At 35.7% G+C, this 12821-nt stretch overlaps 12 non-coding genes across 12 annotated transcripts; all 12 read left to right on the forward strand.

Annotated features, from left to right (window-relative positions):
• The first annotated feature begins 820 nt into the window (after window positions 1–820).
• On the forward strand, window positions 821–893 carry TRNAR-ACG (transfer RNA arginine (anticodon ACG)). Its single transcript has one exon. It is a non-coding gene; the product is annotated as a tRNA-Arg (tRNA).
• A 508-nt stretch (window positions 894–1401) lies between these two features.
• TRNAH-AUG (transfer RNA histidin (anticodon AUG)) lies at window positions 1402–1474 on the forward strand. The gene has a single exon. It is a non-coding gene; the product is annotated as a tRNA-His (tRNA).
• A 1662-nt stretch (window positions 1475–3136) lies between these two features.
• On the forward strand, window positions 3137–3209 carry TRNAR-ACG (transfer RNA arginine (anticodon ACG)). The gene has a single exon. It is a non-coding gene; the product is annotated as a tRNA-Arg (tRNA).
• Window positions 3210–3717: 508 nt separating this feature from the next.
• TRNAH-AUG (transfer RNA histidin (anticodon AUG)) lies at window positions 3718–3790 on the forward strand. Its single transcript has one exon. It is a non-coding gene; the product is annotated as a tRNA-His (tRNA).
• A 2320-nt stretch (window positions 3791–6110) lies between these two features.
• On the forward strand, window positions 6111–6182 carry TRNAQ-UUG (transfer RNA glutamine (anticodon UUG)). Its single transcript has one exon. It is a non-coding gene; the product is annotated as a tRNA-Gln (tRNA).
• Window positions 6183–6688: 506 nt separating this feature from the next.
• TRNAH-GUG (transfer RNA histidin (anticodon GUG)) lies at window positions 6689–6760 on the forward strand. Its single transcript has one exon. It is a non-coding gene; the product is annotated as a tRNA-His (tRNA).
• A 1581-nt stretch (window positions 6761–8341) lies between these two features.
• TRNAR-ACG (transfer RNA arginine (anticodon ACG)) lies at window positions 8342–8414 on the forward strand. Its single transcript has one exon. It is a non-coding gene; the product is annotated as a tRNA-Arg (tRNA).
• Window positions 8415–8919: 505 nt separating this feature from the next.
• On the forward strand, window positions 8920–8992 carry TRNAH-AUG (transfer RNA histidin (anticodon AUG)). The gene has a single exon. It is a non-coding gene; the product is annotated as a tRNA-His (tRNA).
• A 586-nt stretch (window positions 8993–9578) lies between these two features.
• TRNAH-GUG (transfer RNA histidin (anticodon GUG)) lies at window positions 9579–9650 on the forward strand. The gene has a single exon. It is a non-coding gene; the product is annotated as a tRNA-His (tRNA).
• A 1001-nt stretch (window positions 9651–10651) lies between these two features.
• Window positions 10652–10724, forward strand: TRNAG-ACC (transfer RNA glycine (anticodon ACC)). Its single transcript has one exon. It is a non-coding gene; the product is annotated as a tRNA-Gly (tRNA).
• Window positions 10725–11231: 507 nt separating this feature from the next.
• TRNAR-ACG (transfer RNA arginine (anticodon ACG)) lies at window positions 11232–11304 on the forward strand. Its single transcript has one exon. It is a non-coding gene; the product is annotated as a tRNA-Arg (tRNA).
• A 587-nt stretch (window positions 11305–11891) lies between these two features.
• On the forward strand, window positions 11892–11963 carry TRNAH-GUG (transfer RNA histidin (anticodon GUG)). Its single transcript has one exon. It is a non-coding gene; the product is annotated as a tRNA-His (tRNA).
• Window positions 11964–12821: the final 858 nt, after the last annotated feature.

Raw genomic sequence — 12821 nt, forward strand, 5'->3', positions numbered from 1 at the left:
TAAATTCTGGAATTCAGGAAAGAAGAATGTTTGGGCTCTGTCTGAGTAAGTTCATCACATTTTTTAAAGATCTTTTAGCAGTCACAAGGATTATTTTACCTAAAACGTTTTTGGGAAACAATCCCTGCAGATAGTGTACAGTCAATTACCAAAATGTGATTCTGTATATACTTCAATAACCATAAAATTCTGAAAACAGGCTCAAAAACAGGAAAGACACTTCAATTACTACAAGAGACCAGGGACAGTGGGCAATGGATAACGTGTCTGACTATGAATCTGTAGATTGTAGGTTCGACTCCTACCTGGCTCGCTTAAATTGCCATGATCGTATAGTGGTTAGTTCTCTGCGTTGTGGCCGCAGCAACACCGGTTCGAATCCGGGTCACGGCATTTTGATTTTGTTTCTCAATCATCCATTTTTTCACAATACTGAATCTTAAGAAAATTTCAGAAAGTAAGCAGATTCTTTGAAGGTGCTTGCACTATTTGTGTTTAATGCTTATTATAAAGCTATCTTAACATGCTTTGAATAATTTAATTGTGAATTATTGTACTAAAGTACTGGGAATTTGACATAAATTCTAGAATTCAGGAAAGAAGAATGTTTGGGCTTCCTTCTGAGTAAGTTCATCACATTTTTGAAATATCTTTTAGCAGTCACAATTATTATTTTACCTAAAACGTTTTTGGGAAACAATCCCTGCAGATAGTCTACAGTCAATTTCCAAAATGTGATTCTGTATATACTTCAATAACCATAAAACTCTGAAAATAGGCTCAAAAACAGGAAAGACACTTCAATTACTACAAAACACGTGGGCCAGTAGCGCAATGGATAACGCGTCTGACTACGGATCAGAACATTGTAGGTTCGACTCCTACCTGGCTTGCTTATATTGCCTTGATCGCATAGTGGTTAGTACTCTGCGTTGTGGCCGCAGCTACCCCGGTTCGAAAACGGGTCACAGCATTTTGATTTTGTTTCACAATCATCCATTTTTTCACAATACTGAATCTTAAGAAAATTTCAGAAAGTAAGCAGATTCTTTGAAGGTGCTTGCACTATTTGTGTTTAATGCTTATTATAAAGCTATCTTAACATGCTTTGAATAATTTAATTGTGAATTATTGTACTAAAGGATATGGGATTTTGACATAAATTCTGGAATTCAGGAAATAAGAATGTTTGGGCTTCCTTCTGAGTAAGTTCATCACATTTTTGAAATATCTTTTAGCAGTCACAATTATTATTTTACCTAAAACGTTTTTGGGAAACAATCCCTGCAGATAGTCTACAGTCAATTTCCAAAATGTGATTCTGTATATACTTCAATAACCATAAAACTCTGAAAATAGGCTCAAAAACAGGAAAGACACTTCAATTACTACAAAACACGTGGGCCAGTGGCGCAATGGATAACGCGTCTGACTATGGATCAGAAGATTGTAGGTTCGACTCCTATCTGGCTCGCTTATATTGCCTTGATCGCATAGTGGTTAGTACTCAGCGTTGTGGCCGCAGCAACCCCGGTTCGAATCCGGGTCACGGCATTTTGATTTTGTTTCTCAATCATCCATTTTTTCACAATACTGAATCTTAAGAAAATTTCTGAAAGTAAGCAGATTCTTTGAAGGTGCTTGCTCTATTTGTGTTTAATGCTTATTATAAAGCTATCTTAACATGCTTTGAATAATTTAATTGTGAATTATTTTTCTAAAGGACTGGGAATTTGACATAAATTCTAGAATTCAGGAAAGAAGAATGTTTGGGCTCTGTCTGAGTAAGTTCATTACATTTTTTAAAGATCTTTTAGCAGTCACAAGGATTATTGTACCTAAAACATTTTTGGGAAACAATCCCTGTAGATAGTGTACAGTCAATTTCCAAAATGTGATTCTGTATATACTTCAATAACCATAAAACTTTAAAACAGGCTCAAAAACAGGAAAGACTCTTCAATTTCTACAAGACACCTGAGACAGTGGGCAATGGATAACGTGTCTGACTATAGATCAGAAGATTGTAGGTTCGACTCCTACCTGGCTCGCTTAAATTGCCGTGATTGTATAGTAGTTAGTACTCTGTGTTGTGGTTGCCACAACCCCATTTCGAAAACGGGTCACAGCATTTTGATTTTGTTTCACAATCATCCATTTTTTCACAATACTGGATCTTAAGAAAATTTCAGAAAGTAAGCAGATTCTTTGAAGGTGCTTGCACTATTTGTGTTTAATGCTTATTATAAAGATATCTTAACATGCTTTGAATAATTTAATTGTGAATTATTGTACTAAAGGACTGGGAATTTGACATAAATTCTGGAATTCAGGAAAGAAGAATGTTTGGGCTCTGTCTGAGTAAGTTCATCACATTTTTTAAAGATCTTTTAGCAGTCACAAGGATTATTTTACCTAAAACGTTTTTGGGAAACAATCCCTGCAGATAGTGTACAGTCAATTACCAAAATGTGATTCTGTATATACTTCAATAACCATAAAATTCTGAAAACAGGCTCAAAAACAGGAAAGACACTTCAATTACTACAAGAGACCAAGGACAGTGGGCAATGGATAACGTGTCTGACTATGAATCTGTAGATTGTAGGTTCGACTCCTACCTGGCTCGCTTAAATTGCCATGATCGTATAGTGGTTAGTTCTCTGCGTTGTGGCCGCAGCAACACCGGTTCGAATCCGGGTCACGGCATTTTGATTTTGTTTCTCAATCATCCATTTTTTCACAATACTGAATCTTAAGAAAATTTCAGAAAGTAAGCAGATTCTTTGAAGGTGCTTGCACTATTTGTGTTTAATGCTTATTATAAAGCTATCTTAACATGCTTTGAATAATTTAATTGTGAATTATTGTACTAAAGTACTGGGAATTTGACATAAATTCTAGAATTCAGGAAAGAAGAATGTTTGGGCTTCCTTCTGAGTAAGTTCATCACATTTTTGAAATATCTTTTAGCAGTCACAATTATTATTTTACCTAAAACGTTTTTGGGAAACAATCCCTGCAGATAGTCTACAGTCAATTTCCAAAATGTGATTCTGTATATACTTCAATAACCATAAAACTCTGAAAATAGGCTCAAAAACAGGAAAGACACTTCAATTACTACAAAACACGTGGGCCAGTGGCGCAATGGATAACGCGTCTGACTACGGATCAGAACATTGTAGGTTCGACTCCTACCTGGCTCGCTTATATTGCCTTGATCGCATAGTGGTTAGTACTCTGCGTTGTGGCCGCAGCTACCCCGGTTCGAAAACGGGTCACAGCATTTTGATTTTGTTTCACAATCATCCATTTTTTCACAATACTGAATCTTAAGAAAATTTCAGAAAGTAAGCAGATTCTTTGAAGGTGCTTGCACTATTTGTGTTTAATGCTTATTATAAAGCTATCTTAACATGCTTTGAATAATTTAATTGTGAAATATTGTACTAAAGGATATGGGATTTTGACATAAATTCTGGAATTCAGGAAATAAGAATGTTTGGGCTTCCTTCTGAGTAAGTTCATCACATTTTTGAAATATCTTTTAGCAGTCACAATTATTATTTTACCTAAAACGTTTTTGGGAAACAATCCCTGCAGATAGTCTACAGTCAATTTCCAAAATGTGATTCTGTATATACTTCAATAACCATAAAACTCTGAAAATAGGCTCAAAAACAGGAAAGACACTTCAATTACTACAAAACACGTGGGCCAGTGGCGCAATGGATAACGCGTCTGACTATGGATCAGAAGATTGTAGGTTCGACTCCTATCTGGCTCGCTTATATTGCCTTGATCGCATAGTGGTTAGTACTCAGCGTTGTGGCCGCAGCAACCCCGGTTCGAATCCGGGTCACGGCATTTTGATTTTGTTTCTCAATCATCCATTTTTTCACAATACTGAATCTTAAGAAAATTTCTGAAAGTAAGCAGATTCTTTGAAGGTGCTTGCTCTATTTGTGTTTAATGCTTATTATAAAGCTATCTTAACATGCTTTGAATAATTTAATTGTGAATTATTTTTCTAAAGGACTGGGAATTTGACATAAATTCTAGAATTCAGGAAAGAAGAATGTTTGGGCTCTGTCTGAGTAAGTTCATTACATTTTTTAAAGATCTTTTAGCAGTCACAAGGATTATTGTACCTAAAACATTTTTGGGAAACAATCCCTGTAGATAGTGTACAGTCAATTTCCAAAATGTGATTCTGTATATACTTCAATAACCATAAAACTTTAAAACAGGCTCAAAAACAGGAAAGACTCTTCAATTTCTACAAGACACCTGAGACAGTGGGCAATGGATAACGTGTCTGACTATAGATCAGAAGATTGTAGGTTCGACTCCTACCTGGCTCGCTTAAATTGCCGTGATTGTATAGTAGTTAGTACTCTGTGTTGTGGTTGCCACAACCCCATTTCGAAAACGGGTCACAGCATTTTGATTTTGTTTCACAATCATCCATTTTTTCACAATACTGGATCTTAAGAAAATTTCAGAAAGTAAGCAGATTCTTTGAAGGTGCTTGCACTATTTGTGTTTAATGCTTATTATAAAGATATCTTAACATGCTTTGAATAATTTAATTGTGAATTATTGTACTAAAGGACTGGGAATTTGACATAAATTCTGGAATTCAGGAAAGAAGAATGTTTGGGCTCTGTCTGAGTAAGTTCATCACATTTTTTAAAGATCTTTTAGCAGTCACAAGGATTATTTTACCTAAAACGTTTTTGGGAAACAATCCCTGCAGATAGTGTACAGTCAATTACCAAAATGTGATTCTGTATATACTTCAATAACCATAAAATTCTGAAAACAGGCTCAAAAACAGTAAAGACACTTCAATTACTACAAGAGACCAGGGACAGTGGCAAATGGATAACGTGTCTGACTATGAATCTGTAGATTGTAGGTTCGACTCCTACCTGGCTCGCTTAAATTGCTGTGATCGTATAGTGGTTAGTTCTCTGCGTTGTGGCCGCAGCAACACCGGTTCGAATCCGGGTCACGGCATTTTGATTTTGTTTCTCAATCATCCATTTTTTCACAATACTGAATCTTAAGAAAATTTCAGAAAGTAAGCAGATTCTTTGAAGGTGCTTGCACTATTTGTGTTTAATGCTTATTATAAAGCTATCTTAACATGCTTTGAATAATTTAATTGTGAATTATTGTACTAAAGGACTGGGAATTTGACATAAATTCTAGAATTCAGGAAAGAAGAATGTTTGGGCTCTGTCAGAGTAAGTTCACCACATTTTTAAAAGATCTTTTAGCAGTCACAAGGATTATTTTACCTAAAACGTTTTTGGGAAACAATCCCTGCAGATAGTGTACAGTCAATTTCCAAAATGTGATTCTGTATATACTTCAATAACCATAAAATTCTGAAAACAGGCTCAAAAACAGGAAAGACACTTCAATTACTACAAGAGACGCGGGACAGTGGGCAATGGATAACGTGTCTGACTATGGATATGTAGATTGTAGGTTCGACTCCTACCTGGCTCGCTTAAATTGCCGTGATCGTATAGTGGTTAGTACTCTGCGTTGTGGCCGCAGCAACCCCGGTTCGAATCTGGGTCATGGCATTTTGATTTTGTTTCTCAATCATCCATTTTTTCACAATACTGAATCTTAAGAAAATTTCAGAAAGTAAGCAGATTCTTTGAAGGTGCTTGCACTATTTGTGTTTAATGCTTATTATAAAGCTATCTTAACATGCTTTGAATAATTTAATTGTGAATTATTTTTCTTAAGGACTGGGAATTTGACATAAATTCTAGAATTCAGGAAAGAAGAATGTTTGTGCTTCCTTCTGAGTAAGTTCATCACATTTTTGAAAGATCTTTTAGCAGTCACAAGGATTATTGTACCTAAAACGTTTTTGGAAATCAATCCCTGCAGATAGTGTACAGTCAATTTCCAAAATGTGATTCTGTATATACTTCAATAACCATAAAACTTTAAAACAGTCTCAAAAACAGGAAAGACACTTCAATTACTACAGGGCACCTGGGCCAGTGGCGCAATGGATAACGTGTCTGACTATGGATCATAAGTTTGTAGGTTTGACTCCTATCTGGCTCGCTTAAATTGCCGTGATCGTATAGTGGTTAGTACTCTGCGTTTTGGTCGCAGCAACCCCGGTTCGAATCCGGGTCACGGCATTTTGATTTTGTTTCTCAATCATCCATTTTTTCACAATACTTAATCTTAAGAACATTTCAGAAAGTAAGCAGATTCTTTGAAGGTGCTTGCACTATTTGTGTTTAATGCTTATTATAAAGCTATCTTAACATGCTTTGAATAATTTAATTGTGAATTATTGTACTAAAGGACTGGGAATTTGACATAAATTCTAGAATTCAGGAAAGAAGAATGTTTGGGCTCTGTCAGAGTAAGTTCATCACATTTTTTAAAGATCTTTTAGCAGTCACAAGGATTATTTTACCTAAAACGTTTTTGGGAAACAATCCCTGCAGATAGTGTACAGTCAATTTCCAAAATGTGATTCTGTATATACTTCAATAACCATAAAATTCTGAAAACAGGCTCGAAAACAGGAAAGACACTTCAATTACTACAAGACACCCGGGACAGTGGGCAATGGATAACGTGTCTGACTAAGGATCTGTAGATTGTAGGTTCTACTCCTACCTGGCTCACTAAAATTGCCGTGATCGTATAGTGGTTAGTACTCTGCGTTGTGGCCGCAGCAACCCCGGTTCGAATCCGGGTCACGGCATTTTGATTTTGTTTCTCAATCATCCATTTTTTCACAATACTGAATCTTAAGAAAATTTCAGAAAGTAAGCAGATTCTTTGAAGGTGCTTGCACTATTTGTGTTTAATGCTTATTATAAAGCTATCTTAACATGCTTTGAATAATTTAATTGTGAATTATTTTACTAAAGGACTATGAATTTGACATAAATTCTAGAATTCAGTAAAGAATAATGTTTGGGCTCTGTGTGAGTAAGTTCATTACATTTTTTAAAGATCTTTTAGCAGTCACAAGGATTATTGTACCTAAAACATTTTTGGGAAACAATCCCTGCAGATAGTGTACTGTCAATTTCCAAAATGTGATTCTGTATATACTTTAATAACCATAAAACTTTAAAACAGGCTCAAAAACAGGAAAGACTCTTCAATTGCTACAAGACACCTGGAACAGTGGGCAATGGATAACGCGTCTGACTATAGATCAGAAGATTGTAGGTTCGACTCCTACCTGGCTCGCTTAAATTGCCGTGATTGTATAGTAGTTAGTACTCTGCGTTGTGGCTGCAGCAACCCCATTTCGAAACGGGTCACAGCATTTTGATTTTGTTTCACAATCATCCATTTTTTCACAATACTGAATCCTAAGAAAATTTCAGAAAGTAAGCAGATTCTTTGAAGGTGCTTGCACTATTTGTGTTTAAAGCTTATTATAAAGCTATCTTAACATGCTTTGAATAATTTAATTGTGAATTATTGTACTAAAGGACTGGGAATTTGACATAAATTCTGGAATTCAGGAAAGAAGAATGTTTGGGCTCTGTCTGAGTAAGTTCATCACATCTTTTAAAGATCTTTTAGCAGTCACAAGGATTATTTTACCTAAAACGTTTTTGGGAAACAATCCCTGCAGATAGTGTACAGTCAATTTCCAAAATGTGATTCTGTATATACTTCAATAACCATAAAACTCCAAAACTGGCTCAAAAACAGGAAAGACACTTCAATTACAACAGGGCACATGGGCCAGTGGCGCAATGGATAACGTGTCTGACTACGGATCATAAGTTTGTAGGTTTGACTCCTACCTGGCTCGCTTAAATTGCCGTGATCGTATAGTGGTTAGTACTCTGCGTTGTGGCCGCAGCAACCCCGGTTCTAAAACGGGTCACAGCATTTTGATTTTGTTTCACAATCATCCATTTTTTCACAATACTGAATCTTAAGAAAATTTCAGAAAGTAAGCAGATTCTTTGAAGGTGCTTGCACTATTTGTGTTTAATGCTTATTATAAAGCTATCTTAACATGCTTTGAATAATTTAATTGTGAATTATTGTACTAAAGTACTGGGAATTTGACATAAATTCTAGAATTCAGGAAAGAAGAATGTTTGGGCTTCCTTCTGAGTAAGTTCATCACATTTTTGAAATATCTTTTAGCAGTCACAATTATTATTTTACCTAAAACGTTTTTGGGAAACAATCCCTGCAGATAGTCTACAGTCAATTTCCAAAATGTGATTCTGTATATACTTCAATAACCATAAAACTCTGAAAATAGGCTCAAAAACAGGAAAGACACTTCAATTGCTACAAAACACGTGGGCCAGTGGCGCAATGGATAACGCGTCTGACTACGGATCAGAACATTGTAGGTTCGACTCCTACCTGGCTCGCTTATATTGCCTTGATCGCATAGTGGTTAGTACTCTGCGTTGTGGCTGCAGCAACCCCGGTTCGAAAACAGGTCACGACATTTTGATTTTGTTTCTCAATCATCCATTTTTTCACAATACTGAATCTTAAGAAAATTTCAGAAAGTAAGCAGATTCTTTGAAGGTGCTTGCACTATTTGTGTTTAATGCTTATTATAAAGCTATCTTAACATGCTTTGAATAATTTAATTGTGAATTATTGTACTAAAGGAATGGGAATTTGACATAAATTCTGGAATTCAGGAAAGAAGAATGTTTGTGCTCTATCTGAGTAAGTTCATTACATTTTTGAAAGATCTTTTAGCAGTCACAAGGATTATTGTACCTAAAACGTTTTTGGGAATCAATCCCTGCAGATAGTGTACAGTCAATTTCCAAAATGTGATTCTGTATATACTTCAATAACCATAAAACTTTAAAACAGGCTCAAAAACAGGAAAGACACTTCAATTACTACAGGGCATCTGGGTCAGTGGCGCAATGGATAACGTGTCTGACTATGGATCATAAGTTTGTAGGTTCGACTCCTACCTGGCTCGCTTAAATTGCCATGATCGTATAGTGGTTAGTACTCTGCGTTGTGGCCGCAGCAACCCCGGTTCGAATGCGGGTCATGGCATTTTGATTTTGTTTCCCAATCATCCATTTTTTCACAATACTGAATCTTAAGAAAATTTCAGAAAGTAAGCAGATTCTTTGAAGGTGCTTGCACTATTTGTGTTTAATGCTTATTATAAAGCTATCTTAACATGCTTTGAATAATTTAATTGTGAATTATTGTACTAAAGGACTGGGAATTTGACATAAATTCTAGAATTCAGGAAAGAAGAATGTTTGGGCTCTGTCAGAGTAAGTTCATCACATTTTTTAAAGATCTTTTAGCAGTCACAAGGATTATTTTACCTAAAACGTTTTTGGGAAACAATCCCTGCAGATAGTGTACAGTCAATTTCCAAAATGTGATTCTGTATATACTTCAATAACCATAAAATTCTGAAAACAGGCTCGAAAACAGGAAAGACACTTCAATTACTACAAGACACCCGGGACAGTGGGCAATGGATAACGTGTCTGACTACGGATCTGTAGATTGTAGGTTCTACTCCTACCTGGCTCACTAAAATTGCCGTGATCGTATAGTGGTTAGTACTCTGCGTTGTGGCCGCAGCAACCCCGGTTCGAATCCGGGTCACGGCATTTTGATTTTGTTTCTCAATCATCCATTTTTTCACAATACTGAATCTTAAGAAAATTTCAGAAAGTAAGCAGATTCTTTGAAGGTGCTTGCACTATTTGTGTTTAATGCTTATTATAAAGCTATCTTAACATGCTTTGAATAATTTAATTGTGAATTATTTTACTAAAGGACTGGGAATTTGACATAAATTCTAGAATTCAGGAAAGAAGAATGTTTGGGCTCTGTGTGAGTAAGTTCATTACATTTTTTAAAGATCTTTTAGCAGTCACAAGGATTATTGTACCTAAAACATTTTTGGGAAACAATCCCTGCAGATAGTGTACTGTCAATTTCCAAAATGTGATTCTGTATATACTTCAATAACCATAAAACTTTAAAACAGGCTCAAAAACAGGAAAGACTCTTCAATTGCTACAAGACACCTGGAACAGTGGGCAATGGATAACGCGTCTGACTATAGATCAGAAGATTGTAGGTTCGACTCCTACCTGGCTCGCTTAAATTGCCGTGATTGTATAGTAGTTAGTACTCTGCGTTGTGGCTGCAGCAACCCCATTTCGAAACGGGTCACAGCATTTTGATTTTGTTTCACAATCATCCATTTTTTCACAATACTGAATCTTAAGAAAATTTCAGAAAGTAAGCAGATTCTTTGAAGGTGCTTGCACTATTTGTGTTTAAAGCTTATTATAAAGCTATCTTAACATGCTTTGAATAATTTAATTGTGAATTATTGTACTAAAGGACTGGGAATTTGACATAAATTTTGGAATTCAGGAAAGAAGAATGTTTGGGCTCTGTCTGAGTAAGTTCATCACATCTTTTAAAGATCTTTTAGCAGTCACAAGGATTATTTTACCTAAAACGTTTTTGGGAAACAATCCCTGCAGATAGTGTACAGTCAATTTCCAAAATGTGATTCTGTATATACTTCAATAACCATAAAACTCCAAAACTGGCTCAAAAACAGGAAAGACACTTCAATTACTACAGGGCACATGGGCCAGTGGCGCAATGGATAACGTGTCTGACTACCGATCATAAGTTTGTAGGTTCGACTCCTACCTGGCTCGCTTAAATTGACGTGATCGTATAGTGCTTAGTACTCTGCGTTGTGGCCGCAGCAACCCCGGTTCTAAAACGGGTCACAGCATTTTGATTTTGTTTCACAATCATCCATTTTTTCACAATACTGAATCTTAAGAAAATTTCAGAAAGTAAGCAGATTCTTTGAAGGTGCTTGCACTATTTGTGTTTAATGCTTATTATAAAGCTATCTTAACATGCTTTGAATAATTTAATTGTGAATTATTGTACTAAAGTACTGGGAATTTGACATAAATTCTAGAATTCAGGAAAGAAGAATGTTTGGGCTTCCTTCTGAGTAAGTTCATCACATTTTTGAAATATCTTTTAGCAGTCACAATTATTATTTTACCTAAAACGTTTTTGGGAAACAATCCCTGCAGATAGTCTACAGTCAATTTCCAAAATGTGATTCTGTATATACTTCAATAACCATAAAACTCTGAAAATAGGCTCAAAAACAGGAAAGACACTTCAAATACTACAAAACACGTGGGCCAGTGGCGCAATGGATAACGCGTCTGACTACGGATCAGAACATTGTAGGTTCGACTCCTACCTGGCTCGCTTATATTGCCTTGATCGCATAGTGGTTAGTACTCTGCGTTGTGGCCGCAGCAAACCCCGGTTCGAAAACAGGTCACAACATTTTGATTTTGTTTCTCAATCATCCATTTTTTCACAATACTGAATCTTAAGAAAATTTCAGAAAGTAAGCAGATTCTTTGAAGGTGCTTGCACTATTTGTGTTTAATGCTTATTATAAAGCTATCTTAACATGCTTTGAATAATTTAATTGTGAATTATTTTACTAAAGGACTGGGAATTTGACATAAATTCTGGAATTCAGGAAAGAAGAATGTTTGTGCTCTGTCTGAGTAAGTTCATTACATTTTTGAAAGATCTTTTAGCAGTCACAAGGATTATTGTACCTAAAACGTTTTTGGGAATCAATCCCTGCAGATAGTGTACAGTCAATTTCCAAAATGTGATTCTGTATATACTTCAATAACCATAAAATTCTGAAAACAGGCTCAAAAACAGGAAAGACACTTCAATTACTACAAGACACCCGGGACAGTGGGCAATGGATAACGTGTCTGACTATGGATCTGTAGATTGTAGGTTCTACTCCTACCTGGCTCACTAAAATTGCCGTGATCGTATAGTGGTTAGTACTCTGCGTTGTGGCCGCAGCAACCCCGGTTCGAATCCGGGTCACGGCATTTTGATTTTGTTTCTCAATCATCCATTTTTTCACAATACTGAATCTTAAGAAAATTTCTGAAAGTAAGCAGATTCTTTGAAGGTGCTTGCTCTATTTGTGTTTAATGCTTATTATAAAGCTATCTTAACATGCTTTGAATAATTTAATTGTGAATTATTTTTCTAAAGGACTGGGAATTTGACATAAATTCTAGAATTCAGGAAAGAAGAATGTTTGGGCTCTGTCTGAGTAAGTTCATTACATTTTTTAAAGATCTTTTAGCAGTCACAAGGATTATTGTACCTAAAACATTTTTGGGAAACAATCCCTGCAGATAGTGTAAAGTCAATTTCCAAAATGTGATTCTGTATATACTTCAATAACCATAAAACTTTAAAACAGGCTCAAAAACAGGAAAGACTCTTCAATTGCTACAAGACACCTGGGACAGTGGGCAATGGATAACGTGTCTGACTATAGATCAGAAGATTGTAGGTTCGACTCCTACCTGGCTCGCTTAAATTGCAGTGATTGTATAGTAGTTAGTACTCTGCGTTGTGGTTGCCACAACCCCATTTTGAAAACGGGTCACAGCATTTTGATTTTGTTTCACAATCATCCATTTTTTCACAATACTGGATCTTAAGAAAATTTCAGAAAGTAAGCAGATTCTTTGAAGGTGCTTGCACTATTTGTGTTTAATGCTTATTATAAAGCTATCTTAACATGCTTTGAATAATTTAATTGTGAATTATTGTACTAAAGGACTGGGAATTTGACATAAATTCTGGAATTCAGGAAAGAAGAATGTTTGGGCTCTGTCTGAGTAAGTTCATCACATCTTTTAAAGATCTTTTAGCAGTCACAAGGATTATTT

This window comes from Taudactylus pleione, unplaced genomic scaffold (genome assembly GCF_031769625.1).
Source record: "Taudactylus pleione unplaced genomic scaffold, aTauple2 ptg000551l, whole genome shotgun sequence".
NCBI lineage: Eukaryota > Metazoa > Chordata > Amphibia > Anura > Myobatrachidae > Taudactylus > Taudactylus pleione.